The sequence below is a fragment of the Herpailurus yagouaroundi genome, unplaced genomic scaffold (assembly GCF_014898765.1).
Source record: "Herpailurus yagouaroundi ecotype Mexico unplaced genomic scaffold, PumYag 246, whole genome shotgun sequence".
In the NCBI taxonomy this organism is placed as follows: Eukaryota; Metazoa; Chordata; class Mammalia; order Carnivora; family Felidae; genus Herpailurus; species Herpailurus yagouaroundi.
Window position 1 is genome coordinate 3656773 of NW_024412463.1, and position 17047 is coordinate 3673819.

At 45.5% G+C, this 17047-nt stretch overlaps 1 long non-coding RNA gene across 1 annotated transcript in view; it reads right to left on the minus strand.

Annotated features, from left to right (window-relative positions):
* Positions 1–342: 342 nt before the first annotated feature.
* The window catches only part of LOC121020116 (uncharacterized), a 22699-nt gene continuing 5994 nt past the window's right edge, over positions 343–17047 (minus strand). Inside the window, exon 2 of the long non-coding RNA XR_005785950.1 lies at positions 343–3480. This is a non-coding gene — a long non-coding RNA (uncharacterized LOC121020116). The remainder of the gene's footprint in view (positions 3481–17047) is intronic.

The following is a 17047-nucleotide window of genomic DNA, read 5'->3' on the forward strand; positions in this document are numbered from 1 at the left end:
CTCCTTCTCCTTCTCCTTCTTCTTCTTCTTATCATTATTTTAGAGAGGGGGTGAGAGAGAGAGAGCTCCAGCAGGGCACAGGGGCAGAGGGGTACAGAGAATCTTCAGCAGGCTCCACACTCAGTGCAGAGCCCATTGCAGGGCTCGATCCCACAACCCTGCTCTCATGACCTGAGCTGAAATCAAGAGTCAGACACGTAACTGACTGAGCCACCCAGGTGCCCCTTTCTGGTGGTTTCTATCCTTCTTCCTCCTCTAACTTTCTTGACCACTACCATTATTTTTCCTAAAATTAACAATTATAAGTTGCAATAATTTTTTTAAAGAAATGAGAAGCCGAAAGACAATTTCGAAATTTTTATTGTCATTTGTCACTAAAAACGTTGAATAAATAACTCTTCTTATTTCTTGCCTTTTGTCAAGGAAGTTGGCCAACCATCTTTCTGACCATGGAGTTATTTATGTTATTTCTAAGACACATTGTTTCAAAAAGGGTTTGAATCTGCTCTGAGCAGTAAAGATTTGGTTGTCTTATTAATCTGTGATTTTAGGGGGTAAGAACAGAAATCAATTTATTTAGCTGATGCAAAATGCCCATTTATCTTTTGTACAAGGGTAGGGGTATCTCAGAGAGACTAGGGTGTGAGCCAACCCTCCCAAGAGACGGGTTCAGTAAATAGAAAGCCATCGAGGTATATTTTCTCTCTCGCTCACTCTCCTTTCCTTTCCTTTCTACTTCACTTGCTTTGCTCTAGACTATAATCATGAAAGACAAGTTTCCTCTGAGCTACATCTGTTTGGTGGAAGATGGTCTCCCCAGCTGTTACATGACTCGGGTTCTGTGACCGTTCCCGGAAGACAGAATGTGATTGGCTGGCTCGAGTCATGTGTTCTTGCTCTGTCCAATAGAGGACAAATACACACAGCACAAAAGTGACTGCCAAGGGCCCATCCCCGTGGACTGCAGCCCCTTCCCAGAGTTAAGAGAACTTCGGTGAGCTGCCAGTGTGCTAGTTATTAACTTATTGTTTCTCAGCTCCAAATCCCTCACCTAAATCTGCTCTGTGGAGTAGGGGGGTGGGGCCCTGCAAATTACGTACCTTCTTGGCCAACTTGAGACAAAAGGATGTCTAAAAGAGAACTCCAGCTAAAGCCAGCCTGGCCAAGCTTGGCTGTGAGAACCAGGTGGGTAGTTCAGATGCCTAACACCGAGAATGCCATGCAGTCCCTTGAATTCCAGGTCTAGACTATAGTCCAAGTGCTCATCTATTGGCTACTGAGGATAATGGACTAAGAAGAGAAATTTTAAAAACCTCTTCTTTGAAGAAATCTATAAATATGAGCTCTTTAAATCATCCCAAAGCAACTCTAATGTCACCACATTTGAAGAATTTTAAGAAATCACTTCAGTAGGGTTTGTTTCGGAGGACTCTAAAGGCAAGAGAGGGACAGTTGCATTTGTAGCTTCAAGTGCTGTAGGAGTCAACACAAGGTAGATGATAGTGAAGACGAAAGCCCTTTGGGCAGAGGTTCCAGCTGTTGGCTGGCTAGGATAAAATCCTATCGGTGCCACACCATAGCCCTGCGAAGTTGAATAAGCAATGTAACCTTGACGTGTCTCTGTTTCTTCATCAGCAATGTTGAGCTTATGAGTGTAGCTGCCATATACAATTGTGAAGGTTGGATGGGGTGGTCCATTCAAAGTGGCCAGCTATCTTGACCTGGCAAGTCTTAGGCCTGTACTAAAGTAAGTACTCATTAAATGCCCACATTATCCTACTTATTCTTACTGGCCTTTTGGGTTTTGAGGTCCTTTGAATTTTATCCCAGAGGCTATGGGGGGGCCACTGGAATGGATTAAGCCATCCATACTAAATTCCATCTGTGCACTGAGTGACTAGGAACCCAGAGAAAAAAGAGAAAATTATGTGGACACCCTAAGCACAGAGCTCAACAAAGTGTGATGACTTTGGCCATAAGTGCTGCTTTATGGCTATCTGTAAAGCTGCCCATCAAAAAGCTCCTGACAAATGACCTGCAGTAATGAGAGTATGAAGGGAGCAGCCCTGCAGAACATTCCACCTGACGGGGACACAGATCATGGGAAGGGCATTCTCATAAAGCACAGGGTGGCTTTCTATTCTGTCCTCCTCCTGCTTATCCCCTGGCCCAGCCCCGTAACTTTGTGGCCTTGCCTCTCAGTTTCCAGCTCCCATTCATTCATTCATTCATTCGTGTTTTCATTTACCATGTATTCATTCAACTATCCATTCATCAATTTTTAAACAACTCATATAGCCAGTATTAGTAATCTTCTAATAACAGAAGATTAGATTTATTGGGCTCTTTCAATATGGTAGATTCCTTGATAAGTATAATAACACTAATAACAGCAGCAACATTTATTGAGCATTTACTCTGTGCCAAGCACCATGATAAACGTTATACATGAGTTATCTCATTCTATCTTCACAAAGTTGCCTAAGACAAGATGTTATTATTAACAATATTTTTGCAGGTTGGGAGAAATGTCTTAGAGAGTTTAGGTAAATTGTCCAAAGTCAGATAGCTAGTAAATTATAAAGCCAGGGTTCAAAATCATGTCTGTGTAATGTAACACATGTGCTCTTAGCCACTACCTGGGGCAGCCTCAACAGAGATAAAACTCCAGTGTTTATAATTCTTGCTCAGTAATTAATACATAGGGAAGGCGGTACTTGATGTGCGTTGTAAAGTGTGGACAGGGAGACGAGTAGGAAAATCATTTAAGAAGGTAAGGTATCCATTTGAAAACAACACACTAAACAAAATAGTGAAGCAGAAACCCATGGTATGACCCCATTTTCCCAGGATAACTCACTGAGAGGGTAGTAACCTGTCATCGATTTGACAAAACCAAAATTTGAGTTAGAAGCCCCTCTAATGAAAATGGCAGGAAATCCTGCTCAAAATGGTTGGAAGAATAATGTGATGTGTAAACTTGCATCACTGAAAAGGCCAGGGATGATGCTAGCTTCAGGAACACTTTGATGTAGTATCATCAAGGACCAGCTCTGTTCCTCTCCATATTTCCTTCTGCCTTCTACCTTCCGTGGTAGAAGCCATCACCTACTTCTTCAGGCCTCACACAGGTTCCTGTTGGCAGTTCCAAGGTCTTCCATGTTAGTAGTAAAGAGGCTGTTCACATCTTTATATCTTCACACTATGCGGACCACAGAAGGAGTGGCTCTCAAGGGGGAGAGAGACCCTTAGTTTTTCCCAGAAGCCCTGGAAAACTTCTACACAGGTTTCGTTTGTTCTGACTGGGTTTCTGCCATCATGAACCAAATCATGGTAGCCAGTAGGATGAGATGGCATAGAATAGGATAGGATTATTGGCTTTAGCCAGTCAGGGTCCATCCCATAAGCTGGCGCAAAGGTCAATACTGCAAAAACAACATGGCTGACCATGGGAGAGAATCGAACTCCAAGTGGTGTTATCTGAATAAGGAAGACAAATAGAAGTTAGATAGCAAAAACAACTGGAGTCCACTACACCAAACAATTCAATTACTTTGTTTTACGATTTAGTGCCCCAAAGTATCTTCCTGCAGCATATAGCAGCTCAGTTTAGGATTGCACCTAACTTAGAAATCTTGCTTTGCTCACTATCATCTTGGAAGCATTTTTTTTTTTTACACTAAATGCAGAAACATTTCTTTAACATGAGTAAATGTAGTATTTTTTTCTTCCCAAAGTGCTTCACAACTCCCAACTTTTTAAGTGCCTGGAGTAGGATTGTTGTCACTCCTCTCCTTTATACCAGCTTTGTCTCCTGCCTAAACAAAATGTTTCAAAATATGATATTTCAGTATTAAAACCAGATTAAACCCTGCGTTTCTGTACAGGAGGGGTATTTCTTTTGCAGTTCTTTCTATGTTGTTGATCAGACAAATGTGTTTGGCATGTGTAAATTGTTGTGATTGCTTTGCTTTTTGTGACATTTTGGGAAGGGGAAAAAAATCATGCTCAGTAGATGACACGGTTTGCTATAGCAGCAATATAAAAATTTGAAATTCTTAACCAATTTAGCATTTCCCCTTGCAGCCACACCATCTATCACAGAGAAGTGATATTCTGGGGGACGCAAGCCAATCAGAGGATTGGAGTGTAATTTTTACAAAACAAATGTATGTATAAATTATCACTCTCTTCTCTCCTCTCCATAAATAGCGACACTAATAGATCCAGAGCGTGAGATACGGGAAGGGATGCCTTGTTCTACAACAATTCATCTTGTCTGGGAAAAGCAGAGTTGAGAAATCCGATCAGTTAAGATGTATGGCTCAACCTGAACATTGTCCGGCATCTTCTGACTACGGTGTGGAAGGAATGTATGGTTTTTGCCTGGAAGAGAGAGTGTGGCCGGATGTGCGTGTGTGCGCGCATGTGTGTGCGTGTGTGTGTGAAGGGAGAGAGACTTACAGTCTAAGGCATGATTGAGCTACAACCATGTTTTACTTGGTTTGCACAGAATTTATAAAATTGAACACTTTTTAAAAATTATTTTCTAAAGATCTAGAGGTTTTTCCTAACAGGGAAAACAACAGAGTAGAATCCTATATGGATTTTGTAGAGAGGTTGCCTCCTCTTCACAGGGCATAAGCTCTCCAGTATGCCTCAGTCCCACCATTCCCCATTCCCTAGATCCAACCCATTCCATGTTGGAAGTTTCCTGGATACAACGGGCAGTTGAGTTCGTGGGCCTTAATCTAATGAGAGCCACAGGGCTCAGTAATCCAGTGACTTTTCAACCCTCTGTGCTTTTAAAATTTGTCCAAGACTGGGGCGCCTGGGGGGGCTTAGTCGGTTGAGCATCTGACTTCAGCTCAGGTCATGATCTCACAGTCCGTGGGTTCGAGCCCTGCGTCGGGCTCTGTGCTGACAGTTCAGAGCCTGAAGCCTGCTTCGGATTCTGTGTCTTCCTCTCTCTCTCTGCTTCTCCCTGGCTCACGCTCTGTCTCTCTCCCTCTCTCAAAAATAAATAAACGCTAAAAAAACATTTTTTAAATTTGTCCAAGATATTGCTAGTGAGGGTGGAGAAGATCTGATTTTCTTTTAAGACTCCCCCCCCCCACCAGAGTCAGAACTACTTACAATTTGCTTGCATTGGTGGAAACAGAATCAATATATTTTTTAAAGAAGTCAGACAAAATATATCCAACTTTTCAGCAGTTTCAGTTTTTCTTCGGCGTTCTATTGTGACTTTTGTGAGCTGAGCAGACTTCTTGGGAGGTATATTAAAAGGTTTAATATTTGCAATATAAATCACATCCCTTGTAAATCACCGTGCACCACACATTATGTGCTTCCGGAATTTCTGCTAACCACGACTGCCATCTTGGAGCTTAACTACTTTGTCTGTTCGCAGTGTATGTTAGTTACAAAAATCCTCACCAGAAATATTACAGGGCTACCAAATGTTATATTTTTGTGTGTTTGCCCGTTTCACCGTACAGTGGTCTATTTTTCTGTCAGAGAAAGGCAAATGTTTATTTTCCCAACTTCCCCCGTTAAGCTCTTTATAGATTAGCACCCCGGGCAGCTGTCCAGGGGACCCGCCCCTCAATTCACTTTTGTGGGAGGAAAGGAAGACGGGATGGAGGAATCGCTGAGTCACAGGACGTGTGAGCTTAAAGACCTGGCATTGGGAAATCTGTAAAGTAGACTTTTGGGAGATTTTCCACATTTTAATGAGTGTATTACAAGCCACAGTCGAGTGCCCATTTTTATCGAATACTCGGTATGTAGATCTAGTTCAGGAGTCAACAAGTGAAGTGTGGCCCTTAGGCCGATCTGGCCAGCTGCTTGTTTTTGTAAATAAAGTTTTGTTGGCGCACAGCCACGCCCACTCATTTCCATATTGTCTATGCTGCTGTCGCAGAACACCAGCAGAACTGAGTAGCTCTGACAGAGGCCTACAGGGCTGCAAAGCTGAAATATTAACTGTGTGGTCCTTGAAGAACAATTTTCAACCTCTGATCTAATTCTCTAACATGGTAGAAATACGTTATTACTTGCTAAGTGCAGTTTCTTTGAATGATCAGTTCCCCGTGCTCCCTGTGCTTCCTCTGTGCTCCTTCTTCAGGACACATGTGACACTTGCAATTATTGTTTCACTGGACATTTTCATACCACAAGCTGCTTGGGGCACCTGTTGGATCTGAGTGTATCAGTTAGGAGCACATTTAACTGCAAGGAACAGAGCACTTTTAACTGTGGTTTAAACAACGAAGCTTTGAATGATCTCACCTAGTAAGAAACCTGGACGCATATGAGTCTAGGTTTGATATAGAGACCCCGGGATGGTGCAAACCATTGTGGCCCCACGCTGTGACTGTCCCCCTGTCCCTCCTGTGCTCAGCTTGCTGACCCTTGATATATATCACCCCCTGGTTGCAAGATTTTTTGTATCAACTCCAGGCATCACATGCCCCATTCCAAGTAGAAGAGAAGAGACATGAACACAAAACATTCTGAGAACCAATCACTGTCATCAGGGGAGAATGGAACGTGCTGACTGGCTCATGCCCTGGCTTTTCAGGGAGGAGGGGGGCTGCTTTCCAGAAATACACAGATTAAACAGGGAAGAGTTAGATACTGGTGTGGAAGTCGGGTTGTGTCCGAAAGGATGAATGGAACGAATGACGGAGGACCAACAGCAGTGCCCATTACAGCTATTAACCCCTGGACTTCTGAGTTGCGGGCAGTCGAAATTTTTCCTTTTGTCTCTAGGCCAGTTTGACTTCATGTTCTATCCTTTGTGAGCGAAGCATGCTTATCAATGGTGCTATTATTGTTGGGGATGGAAACAACGCACATCACCTTCTCTTCATGTTTCTCCATACCACTTTTCACCTCCTAATTGATGTATTAGAGACCGTAACTTCCTTTATTTTATCTTGCTCTTCTCCTTAGACAATAGGGTTCATGAGAGCAGGGTTTTGGATCCGTGTATCCCTGCCCCCAATATCTCTAAGGGTACTTGGGTACCTGCTCCATGATATGTGCTCAGCAAGTATTTTCTGAATGAATGAATGAATGAATGAGTGAGGGAGTGGACAGAATGAGGAAATAGTATCTTCCCATGTCAGAAAAGGAAGGGCCCTCAAAGATTGGCAGGGCCATTCTCTACAGAGCACTAGAACGCCAGGCTCCTGATAGAAATCCAGTGCGTTCTCTGTTCCTCCGTCCTGCCCCATGGCAATAGGAATTCACAACCTTTCACCAACCAGTTTCCGTCTCCATCAGGGGTACCACTTATTTTCCTCCGTTCACCTCTTTTATTCAAGTCCCTGAGTGTTTACATTCCTTGATGTGAAGCTTGCCTGTGTGTTCGAACTCCACTTCTTTTCATTTGCAACTAAATGAGGAAGGTACCCATGACCCTTTGCTGGATGACTTTACCCACTGAGGGACTTTGGGCTTTATCTTGGTTTTGTGCCTGCATCCTCTGCCTCCATTCCCGTCGTTCACCAGGTGCTTCTGGAGGTGTCTCTTCGATGTTCCCAAACCCTACCATGTGAGCCAGAGCTTATCTTCTTCTTATTCTAGATGGGAGCCTGTACCAGTGGTCTCCTGGGCTGGTTGGTTGGGAGAGGCTCACCTCTACAGTGGGAAAGGCTGGGTCTTAGACACTCAGTGGAGACATATCCAGGACCCTCGGATGTCCAGGTGGGCTGTCTTTTGAGAGTCCTCTCAGGTCAGAGACCAAGGGGACACTGGGCCTCTCAGGCACAGATGGCATCCAGGTGTGGCTTACTCAGCTGGGCTCCATCTTGAAACTCGTAATGAGTTCTCCAGCTGGAGTGGGTCACAGCCCTCGCATTCTCCTGCACCCCAGCAGAGGTGCTGAGGGTCTGGGTGGTTAAGTGGCGATGATATAACTACTTGGTGCTCCTCCTAAAAATGGTCCTGAAATCCTCTCCTCCGAGGGTATCGTGAACTGCTTTGTGCTGCGAAACCTCACGGGTCAGGATATTTAACTCAAACAAGTAGCTATCCAAACCATTGTGCACCACGAATTCACACATCAGCTGTGCATTCCAAAGTTGGATAACAGGAACTTTGAAGTCACATGGGTATTTGTTAAGAGTGCATTTTTCCATGTATGCAAATTTTTAAATTTGAAAACTCACTCTGCCACCTACTCATTGTGAAACCCTGAACAAGTTAATGAAACGAGTGGTTCTCAAATATGGCCCCCAGCAACAATAATATCACCCAGGGAACTCGTCACAATAAAAATCATTGGGTCTCCCCCCCATACCGCCCCAGACCTACTGAATCAGAGACCCTGGGGATGGGACCCAGCAAGATCTGTTTTAACAAGCCCTGCAGGGGTGATTCTGATGCACCCCGCAGTTTGAGAACCATTGGCTTAAAGGATCCAGTCGGAATTTCATTATATGTAAAACGGGAGGGATAATACTTGGCCCCAAAAAGTTTTTGTAAGGATTAATTTCAGTAGATTTTGCATGTAAAGCATTTAGCACAGTATCTGGCACTTAGTATGCACTCAATATATGACAGCTACAATTAATGTTATTATAATTATTGGATTTCTTTTCTGGGTGGCCAATGAATCAGTCTATGTCTCTGTGTGTCTACCTGTGAAATAGTAAAGAGTGGAGATATTTTAACATTAATCATTATAACAATAGCTAATTTATTGAGCTCCTATCCTGGCCCAGGCCCTTGGCTAATTACTTCACAAACACTGCATTCAATCCTCATTTAAAAATTTGCTAAGAGATGGGGCTATTATTGTCCACCTTTTATAGGTGAGGAAGCAGCTTAAGTAACTTACCCAGAACAACACAAGTAGTGAGTGAAAAGAGCTGGAAAAAGAATTTAGAGCGTGAGGCTCCAGAGCCTGGATTAGTTAAACACATCACCAACCGCCACTCCAAAGTAGTTTGCGAAAGGAACTATAGCAGTGGCTGTTATCACCCCTGTAGAGTTATTTCGAAAATCAGATATTCCCTATAATATATACACTGAGATGATAGCTATTAATTAATTATAGAAGATGACCCTCGATCAGATTTTTGCTTGAAATGGGTTTTTGGTTTTTTAAGAGGCCAGGGGCAAAGGAGACCCCATGGTTGTCCTCCGTGAAGTCCTCCGTGATTTGGGGCGCCTGGGTGGCGCAGTCGGTTAAGCGTCCGACTTCAGCCAGGTCACGATCTCGCGGTCCGTGAGTTCGAGCCCCGCGTCGGGCTCTGGGCTGATGGCTCAGAGCCTGGAGCCTGTTTCCGATTCTGTGTCTCCCTCTCTCTCTGCCCCTCGCCCGTTCATGCTCTGTCTCTCTCTGTCCCAAAAATAAATAAAACGTCGAAAAAAAAATTAAAAAAAAAAAAGAAGTCCTCCGTGATTCTACACTTCTGCCAAGTGACACTCGTCATGCGGCCACGACGGGGAATGATTTGCTGCAGGCAGGACTAAAGACAGCCCCGTGTCTGTCACCCGAGCTGTTCCTTCTGGGCCATAGTTTAGGGCACTGATTACCTGAGCCCAAAGAATACATTCAGGTGTCCTTTAAATAAGACGATCAATCAGAAAAAACAAAAAAATGAAAAACGCTTCCTTTACCTACAGAAGGCAAAGCTTCAGATGAAGATTAGTAAGAGAAAATGTGAAATTGACCTGTAATTATCGTACCTGTTAATATGGGTTTGGGGCCCGATGAGAAGTGCCAACGTTCTACCATTTTTCAACACAGCCAAAAATTGAGGCACATGAAGTACCTAGAAGCATCCTAGAAACCATTTTAAGATGGGTCAGACTATACGTATATGCAACGAATTTCAGAACAGGCTGCTGAATTTGTAAAACAAACATATTGAAACACCCATCAAAATGATGGTCCAGGGTAAAATATACATTTATTCACTGCAGCGTTTGCTTCATCCAAGGGTACAAACGGGCCGGGAATGAAACCCTGCAAGGTTTTCTTTTTTGAGTGAAGCTAAACTTTGTGCTTCCTGGGAGAGTTTCTGCCTAAATCTTCAAAAGCTGGACCCCAGAGATATTACAAGGCGTGCGGCACAATGTAGAACTTCCCCGTGTCCCTAAAATAACAGTCTCAACAATAGCACCACCGAACAAACACTAGTTTTGGCTTCTGCCTTTTATTTTATTTTATTTTTCCCCTCCTCTGAGCTCCACCCCAGCTAGCTCTTGAAAGGCCTTCTGTTCTGTCAGCCATAATGACATCTGCTGGCGGAGACAGGAAGTCATAAATCTGTGGGTCCCCTCTCAACCAAACCTTGTTAATGCTGCCATTTATCACAGGGGCCGGGGTGCCATCTCTGGAGGGCTGGACGCACAGAGTCCATTTTCTCCCATACCCCTTTCCCAAGAGAGCAACCATTTTGAAAACAGCCACTTTCTCATTTCACATTTGCAGACCTGAAAGTCAGGCAGAGGCAGACCCCACCGTCAGCACGCGGCTCTTGGAAAGAAGCCACGATCCCGGGCAACAATAGACTCGATGTGATGTTTGGGGACCGAAGCGAGGCAGTTCTGACCACGCTCTGTCCTTCCTCATTTTAAATCAGCCCCTAACTGCCTCAAAGAGAGGAATGGAGACTTCCTTCCTCTGAGCCCTTCTGCCTCCGTGTAGGTTTTTAAAGGCCAAAAATCTTGCTATGGGGAGCGGGGGGGGGGGGGGAGAGGGAGTTTTAAGAGGATTATTGAAACTCAGAGTTCCTTTTATTCCAAACTAATTTAGGATGGCGTTCAGGTTTCTTTCTTAGGAGTTCGCTGTGTCCTCAGCTTTGATTCCAGACCTGTGCCTATCTATACAAGGTGTATCCTGGGTTTTGCTGCTCAGCGCACGTTCCCTGGATCAGAAGCGTCTGCGGTGTCTGTTTGAGCTTTTTGGAAATGCAGACTCACAGGTGCCGCTCTAGACCTGTTTGATCAGAATCTGTGTTTTCAGCGAGACCCCCGGGCGACTCCTCTTTAGGTCCCAATTGCTGAGGCTGGGCTACCTACCCCGGCGTTCTCGGCCTCGGCCCAGTTGACGCGTTGGGGCTGGATCAGCTTTGTCTGCGAGGGGCCTTGGCACTGTGAATATGTGGCCGCACACCTGGCCTCTACCCACTAGATGCCAGTAGCCGCCCCCCGGACTGTGACGACCTCTGGACATCGTCCCATGTCCCCTGGGAGGAAAAAAAACATCACCCCTGTTGGAAACCGGGCAGCCCAAAACATGGGGTCCGTGGAGCTCCGGCATCGGCGCCGTTTAGGAGCTTGTCAGGAATACGCGTTCTCAAATCCCACCAACTTACTGACGCAGGATCCCTCGAGATCCTGCAGGGAGCCCAGGAATCTGTTTCCACTCTGCAGGAGAAAAGTACGCAGGCTAACGTCGAAGAATTCTGAAACTGCAGAGCAGAACAGGGAACGTAATGGGACGATCAGCTCGTGACAAGGCCACAGCGCCACCGAGAGTGAGTCACGCGTGGCCATTGGTGGCCCTTGGCTGGAGCCACGCCTGCAGGGTCTGAACCAGCTTCCCCACCTGCTGCCTCCACCACCTTGGATAAGTTGCCTGTCCTCTCCGTGCCTCGGTTTTCTCATACGTAAAATGGGGACGACAAAAGCCCTTGGCCTCATGGAATGGTTTTAAGGGATTGAGAGGTTCCTGTTTGAAAGCGCCTAGAACAGGGCCCAGCACCACGTGCTTCCTGAGTGTTAGCAACTTTTACGATCGTTACTGTAATTCGCTGTTCTTGTCCTAGATCCTTACGTTCCTTAGGAACCACACAGGTGCCTTGTTCCCTGCCGCATCCCCGGTACCCAGCCCAGTGCCTCGCCTGGAGCAGGTGCTGTGTGAATGTCATTGGGAGGAGGGGACATCCAGGTGGAGAGAGAGAGGAAGGCACTGGTTGCAGGTTTCCGCTGCCCGTGGCTTGGGTCTGTGGTCTGCTGCCTTCACCACGTAAGGATCCGACCTCCCTGACTGGCTTCCGTAAACTGGTGCCCTTGCACGTGGAGACGACTGAGTTGATATTCACTTTATCCCCCAGCACAGATTAGATTAGACCTCAGGTATATCTGTATCCGAAAGCACTCTGTGAACAATAGTCGCTCAACGAATACTTATAATGAAAAAGCGACAGACCTGGGAGTCCTATCTATGTGCCGGCGTCATGCTGTGGATTTTACATTAGTTTAAAATTCCTCTCTGTGCCCCTGAATGGAATCGGTGGCACATTTAATCGTCCCCATTTCACACATGGGAAAACTGAGGCCCAGAGAGGCTACACAACTTGCCCAAGGTTGTAGTCTTAGCAAGTAAGTAGCAGAAGTATTTTTTTTCAAGTGCAGGTCTGATTCCAAATCTACACTTCTCTTTCTTGCTGGGTGCCCACCTGGTGTCCTGCCCATTTCTTCATACCCCCATTGAACCCCCCGCACCGGTGGCGCTTTGCCTGCAGGGAAGGCCAGGAACAACATCTATGCTAAGACTGGCAGGCACTGACGGGTAAATACCCCAGCTCTCTCGCTCTTCGAGAGGGATATCTCAGAAGTACATTAAGCTCCACTGACTCCCCAGCAGGACTAAGGTTTCTTACCCACAGTGAGCACCTGCTTGACCACACACTGCATGTGGGTAGCCTTACTGTGTTCACTTTCCTCCTTTCTTACTGGAGTTTTCTAAGCTCATGTACCAAACAGACTACTCGCTTTCAAATCTTTATCTCAGGGTCTGCTTCTCAGGGAACCCAAAGCAAGACAACACAGGCCTTCTCAGCAGAGGATTTGCAACAGTCTTGAACTATTTGACCATTTTAAGCCTGTGGGTTCCCTCGCTGTCTTGGCCTTCCCAGCAATGGTTAAGGAGAGGAGACAAGTTGTATTAATGGGCGAAAACAGCATCCAGGACAAGTCACTGTGACATAATCCTAGCAAGCAAGGGGAGAATCTCATGAAATTTTCAGGACAATAGGATGCCTAATGCCTAATCATAATAGATAAGACATGCTCCGGATAAGACAGAAAGGTGTTCTCAGAGTGAATTATATCATTCTCTATTTGCTTCTGAGAGTTGAGGGGTACTTTTGGGCACACAGTTCTAATGAGTCCAGGAAGGAGAGCTTGATGCATAGTCGAGGTGGCATAAAATATACCGGAGCCCAGAACTTAAAGGCTCCTCCTCACATGGTTTCCAGGCTGTTCTGGTCCTTACATTCACTTAATGTCTTCCTGTGGTTAATGAAGTCGAGCAATGGAGTACTGGGTCAGCGACGTGGTCTGGATCCTTCCGCGCCAGCAAAAACACTGTCACCACTGCAGGTAGCCGCGTCCAAGGGAGAAATGTGATGTCTGTTCAATGCACCGGCTCCTGTACTCCCGGCCCGCCCACTCCGCAATGGGCCCACCTGAGAAACACACAGTGCTTCATCGTTGTTGTGAAATTCTACGCCCAGTCAAATCCAAACAGTTTTCAAAACGAGAGCCCACCAACTTTTGGAGGCTATTTCCTTAGAAGCAAGCTTGCCAATGCCTGACTGTCTCCAGACTCTACTGTCACCGGCCTTGACAGCTTTCAGAGAGCAAATTCCCACCAAGCAGAACGAGACAGATTCTCTTCCGTGTTGGTTGAACAAATCCACTCTACTGGACTAGCTGTTTCGGGATGTAAATGAATGAACGGGCGTTTATCAACGGCAGAGAATAAAACTCATACTTGATATTAGGACCCATGATATCCCCGGTGACCCAGCCACACCCCACTTCTCCTACATCCTTTCTGCTCCCCTCTCCCTGGCTGGCTCTCGAAATCTGGACCCCTATCGCTGTATCCTTTGTGTTCTGGAAACACAGAAGTCTCTTCTGATTTCAGGCCTTGGCTTCTGGTTGGCTGCCTTGTGTATTCCAGATTTCTGTTTCAGTGTTCCCTTCTCAGAAAGGCTCTCCGTGACTCCCACTCTGAATTGTCCTGCCCCAACCCCTTACCCTCTGTCCCAACACCCCCACCTTATTTTCTTCCCATTGCTTTCCATGATCCATCTGGTACTTCCTCTTGTCTGGTTCTCCCCACCAATATGATGCCTTACCAGGCGTCGTGGGAAGGAAGAAAATAACCCAAGACTGCCACCTTAAAGTTTTACAAAACAGTACTGGTAAGAGGGATATCCTGAATGAGTTAAATGACACAAGAGGAAAGCAATGAATTATATCCTTAAGGGCAAAATCGTATGGTACACTGGCTCTCAAACTTGGCCGCATGTTGGAATCATCTGGGGGCTTTAAAAATACTGATGGCTGGGGGCGCCTGGGTGGCGCAGTCGGTTAAGCGTCCGACTTCAGCCAGGTCACGATCTCGCGGTCCGTGAGTTCGAGCCCCGCGTCGGGCTCTGGGCTGATGGCTCAGAGCCTGGAGCCTGTTTCCCATTCTGTGTCTCCCTCTCTCTCTGCGCCTCCCCCGTTCATGCTCTGTCTCTCTCTATCCCAAAAATAAATAAACGTTGAAAAAAAAAATTAAAAAAAAAAAAATACTGATGGCTGGATCCCGCCCCCACAGACTGATGTAATGAGTCTGGGGTAAGACCTAGGCATTGAGTTTTTTAAATCACCCCAGTTGACTGTGATACACAGCAAAGTTTGAGAACACTGCTTTTTTTTTTTTTTTAATTGAAGCATTATGTACATGTATAGAAGCACGTAAATCATAAGCATGCAGCTGAATTAATTTTTACAGAACGGACACACTCAACAGCAATCATCCTGGTTAAGAACAATGAAAGCCCCCACCCCACCCCCAGTAGCCTCTTCGTGTTCATTTTCATAGGTGAACGCTACCCTGATATCCAAGCATAGATTGGTTCTGTCTGTTTGTCTACTCATGTATTTGGAATCATACTCTATAATGACTCTTTGTTTTAAGAAGACAGGGATAGAGAAGTTTGAATCACTTGGGGCCCACCCGGGAAGCCTGCCTGAAGGAGGTGGTATTTAAGGGGGGATCTGAAGGAGGTAATAGACAAGAGAGAGAAAAGGGGAAAAAGGGAGGGAAGTTGGGGAAGGGGGGACAGCATCACTTGGCAAAGAGGCGCACAAGCTGAAATGCTCTATACCCATGTCTAATGAAGGCCCTACAGTGGGCCCAAATCTTTTTTTTTTTTTTTTTTTTTTTCTGTACCTCCTTCTTTGCAAGAATGCTCCACTTGGTATTCAATCGGTCCACAAATTTTCACTGAGCACCAATACTGTGCTGGACTTGAGGATATAGAGGTGAACAGAACTTACATTTTAATTAGGAAAGACAGATAATACATAGGCAAATATATGAAGAAGATACAGATGGTCATAACTGCCATGAAAGATAAGACAAAGAAAGGCACAGATGGCCGGGGCAAAAGGAGATGACCTCTGAGTTTAGAGTAAGGAGGAAAAACAGACCTGGGGGAGGGATCTTTCTGGAAAGAGAAGACGCAAAAGCCCCGGAGCTGGGATAGGAGGTGTTGCGTTAACTGAGGCATTCTCCCTCCGCTCCAGAATCCCACGGGCTGCCCCAGTGCCCACTCATTCAGGAAGTGCCAAGCTCAAGGTAGGCACGTGGCAAGTGGTGGTTTTCATTGCATTGGGTTGGAGTCCAGTGATAAGACAGGCAAACTAGCAACAACAAAAATCAGTAGGATAGAAATGTGCTTTTAATGGGGGGCGTTCACAGGGTCCGCGGGTGCAGTGAGAGGGCTCCATAGCCGCCCTTTTGTGTGAATCCAAGACCAGACACCCTGGTTCTTCCTTGTGTGCAATGACTTCTACTAACTTGATTCACTTGTTACAAAATTCAGCTTCTGCAAAGGGGAAGGTACCCATGCCTGGCACCTTATCAATATCACCTGGGAACTTTTAAAATTTCAGATTTTCGGGCCCCACCCTGGGATCTAATTCAGTAATTCTAGGGTGGTGCCCCCGCGTCTTTATCTTAAGAAAAAAAATCCCCAGGTGATTCTGACATTGAGCCAGTGTGGGAATCCGTGTTCTAGAAGATACGCTTGCCTCATTCCAATCAGTTCATGCCTTTACACATCCCAGAGTCTGAGTGTTAGATCTGAGGATGCTACGTTCCCTGGAGACCCAAACATAGCATTATTCTAAGCCACCAGCTCTTGGAAGAAGTTTCCAAAAGTGCCAGAGTCTGTGGTTTAACAAAGTATTTTGCAAATTCTAGTCAGGCCTATACCACCTTTTTTGCATTTTACAATCTCCACACCCCCTTGAACCATTATTTCTTCCCTCATTCCTTAGCTATATTTATTTTTTAAACCCATAAATTATATCAAACTTCAGATCGCTACCATCAATGGAGAGCAGTGTCTTTCGCTAAGATTGAAGTAAAAACTTAGGGTGACTTCAATAAAAACAAACCACTTTTTTAAGAGTCTAGCCAGGTAACTCTTGCCTCTCCCAAGCTTCTAAGCCTGAGATCTGCGGTTTCTTGGTTGAGAAATAAAAGTCAGCAATTGTTAGGCATAAAAGTTGCACCTTGCACCAAACTGAGACGTTCTCGGATTGAAAGAGAAACGAAAGGGAATAACCTTTTCGCTGTGCGATGCACGTTTTCCAATGTCATGTCTACGCCACTGAACAGTATCTGGGTACCATTGTGTTATGCATCCACCTGGGGTAGACAAAATCTTCCTTGCTGATAACTAAGCTAAATACTCTACAACAGTAGCAGTAGGGCGAAAAATACAAATTAAAGTAAGAACGTAAGTAAGAATGTAAGAGACGAACCCTGGAGAGAGGCGGGGAGAGATTCTGTAGCCCAAAGTCAGTTACTCTGACCCATTTCCCTCCTCATCCTCTCCAAGGGTGGGTCCAACGCCAAGTCTTTGGGAGGTCATTTTAACAGAAGCCTTTTGAAGGCAGGGATCCTATCTTAAACATTCCAGCCTCTCCTGTACCTGGTGCAATGCCAGGCACCCAACACAGTAGACGCTGGTTAAATGATTGCACATAGTACCAACACCCAGTCAGCAGGCAT